Genomic DNA, 9,536 nt, shown 5'->3' on the forward strand with positions numbered 1-9,536 from the left:
CTGGATCCACTGTGTGTGGCCCAGGAGAAGATACTCAGCCTCAGTTTCCTCACCCATCAAGGGATGAGTCAGTGTGTGTAGAGTATCCAGCTTCCCTGATGGCTCAGAGGGTAAAGAATCTGCCCATAATGCAGGAAACACAGGAGATGTGGGTTCAGTCTCTGGATTGTGAGGATCTCCTGGAGGAGGAAATGGCACCCCACTCCAGCATTCTTGCCTGGGAAATTGCACGAACAGAGGAGCCTGTCAGTCTACAATCTGTGGGGCTGCAAAGTATTAGTGTCAGTTTTTCAGTGATGTCTGACTGTTTGCAACCCCATGGACTGTAGCCTGACAGGCTCCTCTGTTCAAGGGATTTCCCAGGTGAGAATACTGGAGTGGGGTGCCATTTCCTTCTCCAGGGGATCTTCCTGACCCTGGGATCCCACCTGGATCTCCTGCATTGCAGGCAGATTCTTTACCATCTGAGCCACCAGGGAAGCCCCTGGGGTCCATGGGGTCATAAAGAGTTGGATACAACTGGGCACATGAGCACAAAGTACCCCATACTAATCAGACAAAGTGTGAGGTGCTGGGAGGTGCTGGGCCTGCCTGCCTTGGTGTGGCTGGCATCTGTCTCACTCCTTACCTTCTGCTGCAGGTGCCTTTACTTTCTGTTTGTATTTTTATGTATTTGGTTAAGCTGCGTGGCTTGTGGAATCTTAGTTCCTCCACTGGGGATCAAACTGGGCCCTTAGCAATAAAAGCACGGAGTCCTAACCACTGGACCACCAGGGAATTCCTGCATTTACTTTCATTTACTTTCTGTAAGACTTAGTCCAAGCCTTTCCTCTTGACCTGGCCATCCTCCCCCTGTTCCTCTGGCTTTTCCCAGTTGTCAACACTTGAAATTCATCTTCCATTCATCTCACTCATCCTCTATTCATCTCTCCTTTCTTCATTACAACATCTCCTAACTGACATCTCTGCCTTCTGTCTTATCTTGGCAAGCCCATTCTCCACGTTGTCATCTTTCCTCTCTGAGACCATCCACTTCAATATCCTTGCCCCTATCCACAACAGCCACTCTTTGTCATAGTTCTCACCTTCTTGATCTGAAAGTATTTTGTTTGGTTTTTTTCCTTGTAGATTATCTCATGGATGTATGTGCTATTTCCCCACTCAAGCTCTTTCCCAGTGGCTAGAGATCCAGCCCTGGGCAATACAGAGAAGGTCACTGTACTCGAGGAATTATGCTCTAGTGGAAGTTGATGCAGTAGATTGGTAACCAGGAAATACATACATGAGCAAGATCTTTTCAAAGAGCGACAAGTGTGCAAAGACCCCTTTCCCAAAACACACCAACCCAGGATGATGTGAAAGAGAATGTTAGAATTGTTGCTGGGAGACAATTTCCCAGCACTATAGATGTCCTGCGTTTCTGCATGTCTTGGGAACAGGGGCAGCCTTTGCCCTGGATTCTCTTTGCAAGGATGTTTGTTTAGTCAACACCCTGGAAGACAGGGATAGTGTCCCTTGGGGGCAAAGGGCAGGGTTGTTTACTGTCCGACGTGATAAAGCCACTCTCAGGGCAGAGATGAGGCAGGTGTGTTTGCACCCATTATAACAGATGTGGGTTCCCTAAAGTCAGGGTGCCTCCAACGCATTGAGCAGGCAGTTTGCCCCTGGACTGCTCCGTTCAGCTGCCTGGGACTTGATGAGCAACAGAAACCAAGGCAAACATGAAACTCTGCTGCCTGCTGTGCTGTGAGTGACAGAGCCCTTTATCTCTGAACTGGATGTCTTACATCCTCCGCCAGCATCTGTGAAACTACAGGCTTAGTGTCTCAGGCCCTTCATCATTCTCCTGCTATATGCCTGACTCTGCCTTAAGTACTTGGAACACACAATATTGAATAAAATGCTCAAATATTCCTGAACTCATGGAACTTATACTTTATTGCAAAGAAAGACATATGGGGGAATTTCCTGGTGGTCCAGGGATTAGAACTTGGTACTTTCACTGCCGTGGGCCTGGATTCAATCCCTGTTCAGGGGCTTAAGAGTCCACAAATGGCACGGTGCAGCCAAGAAAGGAAAAAAGAAGAAAAAAAAACCTACGTAAATTTTAAATAATAGAGATAAAATCTTGTATTATGTAGCATAATATATAATGTTATAAATGATGGAAAGAATGAAATAGGGGTGTGCTATGAAGTGCTGGGATAGGAGAAAAGATTTATGATTTATTTTTATTTTATTTTTTTAGATTTATAATTTAAAAAGAAAATTTTCTTGGCTGTGTTAAGAATTGTTAAGCTTTTTTCAAATGGTTATATATCCTTTCCTCTTCCTATAATATTTCTCTCTTCTCTTTCATAGATTATTTTAATTTTATGAGTTCAAGGACTTTATCATTCATTACTATAATGTCAGCTCTGATAGATAAAGCATCTCTTTCTTTCATTAAAAAAATATATATACATTTACATTTACATATATATATATATATATATATATATATATATATATATATTACACAGCATGAGGGATCTTGGTTCCCTGACCAGGGATCAAACTTGTGCTGCTTGCATTGGAAGCATGGAGTCTTAACTACTGGACTGCCAGGCAAGTAAGTCCTTTATAATTTTAATCGGATATAAAATCAGAGGCAACTCAGTATTTGCACAGTTGTTCTGGCTGAGGGAGGGCACTTAGGGTCTATCCTAGGTGTAAAGGGAAACACCGAATGTCTGTGCAGGGCAAAGATAACATCTGATTTGCTTTGCTAAAGATCACCCTAGCTGCAGGGCAGGGAATGGATTATAGCTGAGAAAGCAGGGAACTAGAGACTACACAAAGAGATGCTGGTGAGCAGAGATTGGAAAGAAGGGGAGGGAGATGAGTACGTTTTGAAAATAGAACTGATGGGTTTTTTTGTATATTGGTTCCTTATCTCTGGAAGATTTCATCAGCACTTCTCTGCACTGTATCCAGTTCTTACACACTTGAATTGTGTGTAATTTGGAAAACTAATTGGTGTATTGGTGTGACATTCAGAAAACTAATATCATGGCATCTGGTCCCATCATTTCATGGGAAATAGATGGGGAAACAGTGGAAACAGTGTCAGACTTTATTTTTTGGGGCTCCAAAATCACTGCAGATGGTGATTGCAGCCATGAAATTAAAAGATGGTTACTCCTTGGAAGGAAAGTTATGACCAAGCTAGACAGCATATTAAGAAGCAGAGACATTACTTTGCCAACAAAGGTCCATCTAGTCAAGGCTATGGTTTTTCCAGTAGTCATGTATAGATGTGAGAATTGGACTGTGAAGAAAGCTGAGTTCCGAAGAATTGATGCCTTTGAACTGTGGTGTTGGAGAAGACTTTTGAGAGTCCCTTGGACTGCAAGGAGATCCAACCAGCCCATTCTGAAGGAGATCAGCCCTGGGTGTTCTTTGGAAGGATTGATGCTGAAGCTGAAACTCCAGTACTTTGGCCACCTCATGCGAAGAGTTGACTCATTGGAAAAGACTCTGATGCTGGGAGGGATTGGGGGCAGGAGGAGAAGGGGATGACAGAGGATGAGATGGCTGGATGGCATCACTGACTCGATGGATGTGAGTCTGAGTGAACTCCGGGAGTTGGTGATGGACAGGGAGGCCTGGCGTGCTGCAATTCATGGGGTCGCAAAGAGTCGGACACGACTGAGCGACTGAACTGAACTGAACTGAAACGCAGGAGCCGCACTTAAAATATTTGATAATGTCTTAGACATAAATAGAATGATAATGTGTGCACTCAGTCTTTCAGTCATGTCCGACTCTTTGTGACCCCATAGACTGTAGCCCGCTTGGCTCCATTGTCCATGGGATTTTTCAGGCAATACTGGAATGGGTTGCCATTTCCTTCTCCAGGAGATCTTCCTGATCCAGGGACTGAAACTGTGTCTCCTGCATTAGCAGGTGGATTCTTTACCACTGCACCAACTTAAACATGACATTTTATAAAATATGTAAATAGTTTAAATACTATATGAGAATTTAAAATATGCATCTTAAATTTCTAAATAAATGGAATTATATATGTTAATAAAATTGATTATAAAGTGATACATTATAGCATAAACAATTCATCAAGCAGATCTAGTTATACCTAAATTATTTGTTGATTTTTACACATTGTGGGTTTAACTTTGGTTGTTTTTTGGGCATGGGTATCACTAGCTATATAATAGCACTAGCAGCTCTGAGCTATGATTTGATATTGGGGATGATACTGCTGAGAAAAATTGTGAGAAACTTCGAAATGTGCAAAAAAATAGTGGTGGAAGTCTTCACTTCTGGCTTAGATGCTCCTTTGTTTCTGAGTTAGCTCACAGCTCTGTAAGTTATAGAGACCAATAGAAATACAATTGCTTTTTGTTGATAGAAATGCAAACAAATATTGCCCAATGGAGATACAATAAACTATTTCCCTGGGGATATTGACCTGCTTCGTCTCAAACTGCTCATCTATTTGTTTCAGCATTCCTGATTTTTTTATACAGGGTATGTTCTCTGAATTTTCCTCTGAGCTGATTGTAATGTCCTTCTGCTCCCTTCCTCAATTAATGAGTTAAGTAAAATCTTTGATGGGCTTCCCTGGTGGCTCAGATGGCAAAGAATCTGCCTGCAATGCAGGACACTCGTGTTCAATCCCTGGGTTGGGAAGATCCCCTGGAGGAGGGCATGGCAACCCACTCCAGTATTCTTGCCTAGAGAATCCCCATGGACAGAGGAGCCTGGTGGGCTACAGTCCATGGCATTGCAGAGAGTAGGCCATGACTGAGAGACTAAACACAGCAAAATCTTTGACATGAACTTGGGCAAATTCTGGGAGATGGTGAAGGACAGGGAGGCCTAGTGTGCTGCCATCCATGGGGTCGCAAAGAGTTGCACACTACTGGGTGACTGAACAACAACAACGAAATCTTTGACAGTTTCCCTGGTGGCTAAGTAGTAAAGAATCTGCCCTACAATGCAGGAGATGTGGGTTCAGTCCCTGGGTTGGGAAGATCCTCTGGAGAAGGAAATGGCAACCTACTTCAGTATCCCAGGGACTGAGGAGCGTGGTGGGCTACAGTCCATGGAGTCAAAAGAGCTGGACACAACTTAGAGACTAAACCACCACCACCACCAAAATCTTTGACATGTGTTCATCTAATATCTGTATGAATTAAGATGATTTTTGATATTTTTAAACGATATCATATTCTTCCAAGGCCCTCTCCATTAAACAGATAGCTGTTGGGTTATCTATCATTTCCACAACTAGAGATTTTTTCTTAACCTTGGTGACATTGGTCAAGATGCTGAAAGTGAAAAGTGTCCGACTCTTTGCAACACCATGATGGACTGTAGCCTACCAGGCTCCTCTGTCCATGGAATTCTCCAAGAAAGAATACTGGAGTGGGTTGCCATTTCCTTCTTCAGGAGATCTTCACAACCCAGAGATCAAACCTGGGCCTCCTGCATTGCAGGCAGGTTGTTCACCATTTGAGCTACTGCTTAACCCTCTCTCAATTTCTACTGAACAAATAGCAATAACATTATTTTTTTCTAATTGTCTTTATATGGAATTTTATATATAAACATGTCTTTATGTTTGAGATTTTTAAAGAATTCAACATCTTTATTATCAATAAGTCATAAAAAGGGCTTCCCTGGTGGCTCAGTGGTAAAGAATCCTCCTACTAACACAGAAGCCATGGATTTGACAACTAGGTCTGGAAGATCCCCTACAGAAGGAACATCCTGGAATGCAAAGTCAAGTGGGCCTTAGGAAGCATCACTACAAACAAAGTTATTGGAGTTGATGGAATTCCAGTTGAGCTATTTCAAATCCTAAATGATCATGCTGTGAAAGTGCTGCACTCAATATGCCAGCTAATTTGGAAAACTCAGCAGTGCCCAAGAGACTCAAAAAGTCAGTTTTCATTTCAATCTCAAAGAAGGGCAATGCCAAAGAATGTTCAAACTATTGCACAATTGCACTCATCTCACATGCTAGCAAAGTAATGCTCAAAATTCTTCAGGCCAGGCTTCAACAGTACATGAATCATGAACTTCCAGATGTTCAAACTGGATTTAGAAAAGGCAGAGGAACCAGAGATCAAATTGCCAACATCCGTTGGATTATAGAAAAAGCAAGAGAATTCTAGAAAAACATCTACTTCAGATTTATTGATTATGCCAAAGCCTTTGACTATGGAGATCACAACAAACTATGGAAAATTATTCAGGGGATGGGAATTCCAGACCACCTTTCCTTCCTCCTGAGAAATCTGTATGCAGGTCAAGAAGCAACAGTTAAAATTGGACATGGAACAACAGACTGGTCCCAAATAGGAAAAGGAGTATGTTCAGACTGTATATTGTCACTCTGCTTATTTAACTTATATGCAGAGTACATCATTTGAAATGCCGGGCTGAATGAAGCACAAGCTGGAATCAAGATTGCTGGGAGAAATATCAATAACCTCAGATATGCAGATGACACCACTCCTATGGCAAAAAGTGAAGAAGAACTAAAGAGCATCTTTAAAAAAAAATTAATTTATTTATTTTAATTGGAGGCTAATTACAATACTGTAGTGGTTTTTGCCATACACTGACATGAATCAGTCATGGGTGTACATGTGTCCCCCTTCCTGAACTCCCCTCCCACCTCCTTCCCCATCCCATCCTTCAGCGTTGTCCCAGTGCACTGGCTTTGAGTGCCCTGTTTCATGCATCGAACTTGGACTGGTGATCTAGTTCACATATGGTAATATACGTGTTTCAAATGCTATTCTCTCCTCTTGATAAAAGTGAAAGGGGAGAGTGAAAAAGCTGCTTTAAAACTCAACATTCAAAAAATGAAGACTATGGCATCCAGTGCCATCACTCCATGGCAAGTAGATGGAGAAACAATGGAAAAAGTGACAGACTTTATTTTTTGGGGCTCCAAATCACTGCAGATGGTGACTGCAGCCATGAAATTAAAAGATGCTTGTTCCTTGGAAGTAAAGCTATAACCAACCAGCCTAGATGGCATATTAAAAAGCAGAGACACTACTTTGCTGACAAAGATCTGTCTAGTCAAAGCTATGGTTTTTCCAGTAGTTAGGTATAGATGTGCGAGTTGGATCATAAAGCAGGCTGAGTGCTGAAGAATTGATGCTTTTGAACTGTGGTGTTGGAGAAGACTCTTGAGAGTCCCTTGGACTGCAAGGAGATCAAACCAGTCAATCCTAAAGGAAATCAGTCCTGAATATTCATTGGAAGGAAGGACTGATGCTGAAGCTGAAACTCCAATACTTTGGCCACCTGATACAAAGAACTGACTCATTGGAAAAGATCTTGATGCTGGGAAAGATTGAAGGCAGGAGGAGAAGAGGACCACAGAGGATGAGATGGTTGGATGGCATCACTGATTTGATGGACATGAGTTTGAGCAAGCTCTTGGAGTTGGTGATGGACAGGGAAGCCTGATGTGCTGTAGTCCATGGGTCGTAAAGAGTTGGACACGACTGAGCAACTGAACTGAACCGAAGGGAATGTAATTTCACAAAATCCCATTAAGGATTCTATGAGCAAACATGAAAGACTACAGCTGTATGCTATTTTACATAGGATATTTTATGATTTAGCTTTTTACCTGTTGAAGGATGTTCAGATTCTTTCCAGCTTTTCACTCTCAGGAACTATGCCACCAGGAATATCCATAGGGTGTTCACATATCAGGAGTCAGGAATTTCTCTAGGTTTCACTGTAGACATGTGGAACTGACTGGTGAATAAACAGATGCTTTGGGGTTTTGTTTTATGTTTAAAATTTTTTTTGAAGTATGATTGATTTATAATGTTGTGTTAGTTTCAGGGGTACAGCAAAGTGGAAAAGAATATATATCCTTAGGTTATTACAAGATAACGAGTTATAGTTCCCTGTGCTAAACTATAGGTCCTTTTTGTTTATTTTATACATAGTAGCTTGTATCTGCTAATCCCCATTTCCCCAACTATCTCCTTTGGTAACCATAATTTGTTTTCTATGTCTGTGAGTCTACTTCTGTTTTGCATATAAGTTCATTTGTATCATTTTTTAAAATTCTACATATGACTGATATATGATAGTTGTCTTTGTCTGACTTAACTTGGCTTGGTGTGATAATCTCTAGGTCCATCCGTGTTGCTGCAAATGGCATTCTTTTTATGGCTGAGTATTATCCCATTGTATTGTTGTTGTTGTTCAGTCACTAAGTCTTGTCTAACTCTTCTGTGACCACATGGACTGTAGCCCGCCAGGCTCCTCCCTCCATGGGATTCTCCAGGCAAGAAGACTGGAGTGGGGTGCCATTTCCTTTTCCAGGGGATCTTCCCAACCCAGGGATTGAAGCCACATCTCCTGCACTGCAGGTGAATTTGTTGCCAGTAAGCGACCAGGGAAGCCCTTTCCATTGTATATGTGGTGTACATTGTATATGTATATTGTACATATATATATTATATGCGTGCATGCGAGTGTGCTAAGTCACTTCAGTTGTGTCTGATTCTTTGCAGCCTTATAGACTGTAGCTCGCCAGGCTTCTCTGTCCATAAGATCCTCCAGGCAAGAATATTGGGGTGGGTTGGCATGTCCTCCTCCAGAGAATCTTCCCAACCCAGGGATTGAACCCAAGTCTCTTAGGTCTCCTACATAGGCAGGCAGGTTCTTTACCACTAGTGCCACCTGGGAAATCCATATATTGTATGTTTATATGTATATGTATATTGTATATCTTCTTTATTCACTCATCTGTTCATGAACACTTAGATTGCTTTCATGTCTTGGTTATTGTTTTGGAAAATAGTGCTGCTATGAACATTGGGGTGCTTGTATCTTTTCAAATTACATTTTTCTCTAGATGTGTGCCCAGGAGTAGGCTTGCAAGATCATATGTCAGCTCTATTTTTATTTTTTGAGGAACTCCCATACTGCTCTCCATAATGGCTGCATCAATGTACATTCCCGCCAACAGTTCCTTTTTATCCACACCCTTTCCAGCATTTATTATTTGTAGACTTTTAAATGATGGCTGGAATGACATTTTAACTTTACTAGATGTTTTTGACTTGGTCCCCAAAGTGGTTGCCCTATTTACAAACCCACTGTAGTGTCTCCAGGCTCCTGATTCCCCACGCCTTCCTCTGGTCTTCCCCTGATGACCAGCCACTGGGTGGGGCAATTCCATGAGAGGGACATGGCAGTCTTAGAGCCACTGCTGAGTGAAGGGATGCAATCCAGGATGATCCATGGGTACCAATTTGTGGTGAGTTCACTATTCTCCCCTCTCCCTTCCCGAGAGTCCCCCTGGGGTTGCGGGTAGGGCAGATGAACACAAGTTATTTGGAAGCCACCTCTTCCTTGTGTTCTGGAAAAACCTAAATTCCTTGGGGAGAGAGAGTTGGCTGCCCCTGGTTGGAAGGAGTCCCTGAGACTGGTGAGTGGATGGAGAACAACTCCATGAAGACAGTGGCCCTGTGCCTACTCCT

At 42.2% G+C, this 9,536-nt stretch overlaps 1 long non-coding RNA gene across 1 annotated transcript; it reads left to right on the forward strand.

The window, feature by feature from the left end:
• The first annotated feature begins 1,641 nt into the window (after positions 1-1,641).
• LOC129654000 (uncharacterized) lies at positions 1,642-8,429 on the forward strand. Its single transcript, XR_008715342.1, has 3 exons — positions 1,642-1,746; positions 2,523-2,611; positions 8,258-8,429. It is a non-coding gene; the product is annotated as an uncharacterized LOC129654000 (long non-coding RNA).
• Positions 8,430-9,536: the final 1,107 nt, after the last annotated feature.

Source organism: Bubalus kerabau, chromosome 5 (genome assembly GCF_029407905.1).
Source record: "Bubalus kerabau isolate K-KA32 ecotype Philippines breed swamp buffalo chromosome 5, PCC_UOA_SB_1v2, whole genome shotgun sequence".
NCBI classification, from domain to species: Eukaryota; Metazoa; Chordata; class Mammalia; order Artiodactyla; family Bovidae; genus Bubalus; species Bubalus kerabau.